Here is a 1,339-nt window from a genome sequence, read left to right on the forward strand (position 1 = left end):
TGTGGATCGGAGCACAGAGGGAGAGTTAATGTTGGCCTCCATTGTAGTTTTTGAACGAAACTTATAAAATCATGTCTCTCTATAGTGTTTTCTAAAATGCTAAGTTGTATTGTTAACTTTATGTGCCAAAAACATTGCCAAAATTGGTGTTTTACAACTTTGTTTTATCAAAATTGCTCTCGACTGATGAAAAAAGCTTAAAATTTTAGGGGTTCTTTATTTTTCGAACGAAGCATTGGTGGCCAAATGTGAAACTAGTGAGATTTAATAACAGATTGAATAAATGTTTACCAAATTTTCAATGTGGAAGCATTTAATGCATGATGTCTTATCAATGCATTAAAGTATCTTGATGGCTTATTTTAATGCATTAAACTATCTTGATATCCTATTTCACCTTAAACAATCTTGGGAATTGATTAATGGCTTAACTAATGCGTAAAGGTCAGCTAAGGTTAAACCTAAGCCACGTCTCTAACCCTCTCCACGACTCCCTCACCATCCCCCTCGTCCCCCACCGCCTCTCACGCCCTCCTCCACCCTTCCTTCCTGCCCCTTGGTTTTTGTCTTGCCTTGCAAGGAGACGAGGAGATAAAATACATAGACAAAATTGTAACCTAACCGGAGAGAGAGAGACCCCTTCTACTAGTCATGTCACAGAGGCCTGGTCATGCAACCGACATAGGGGAAGAGAGAGAGAGAGACACGTGTGTTGAGAGAGAGAGAGAGAGAGAGAGAGAGAGACGTGTGTTGAGAGAGAGAGAGAGAGAGAGATTCGCACTAAGAGAGTAGAGAGATGCTCATAGGGAGAGACACAAAGAGAGAGCGCTTTGTGCTCTGAGAGAGAAATTTTTTGCATGCAGTATAATGAAGCAACACATAACATGCATATTTCATTAGAAAAATAGACAAAATATGACTTTGGAGATTCACAATATGCACCCACGACGATTTTTTTCTCCGCTTGAATTAAATAGATGGGAATATGCTCCGCTTGAATTAAATAGATGGGAATATGCTGAAAAACGCAAGCCATGCCTAAGCTGGTAACTTTTTTTTAATGAAGTTTCTTTTCATAGCATCGATGAATCCAGAAGTTGTTTGAACATGTACGTGTCTTCGTGCATGAGTCGATGAAATTCAACAAGCTGAGGTAATTTCGATTAGGAGAGCATAATTTCGATTAGGAGAGCAGGTCTAAAGAGGGCCAGCCATTATTGTGCAGCACAATCTCTCTCTCTCTCTCTCTCTCTCATAGGTCGAGGAGGAGGAGAGCACAATCTCCCTCTCTCTTTTTCGCACATCTCTCTCCAGTCCTACCTACAGCGGTGAAGTGTGC

Source organism: Cibotium barometz, chromosome 14 (assembly GCF_041138505.1).
Source record: "Cibotium barometz isolate CiBa-2024 chromosome 14, ASM4113850v1, whole genome shotgun sequence".
NCBI classification, from domain to species: domain Eukaryota; kingdom Viridiplantae; phylum Streptophyta; class Polypodiopsida; order Cyatheales; family Cibotiaceae; genus Cibotium; species Cibotium barometz.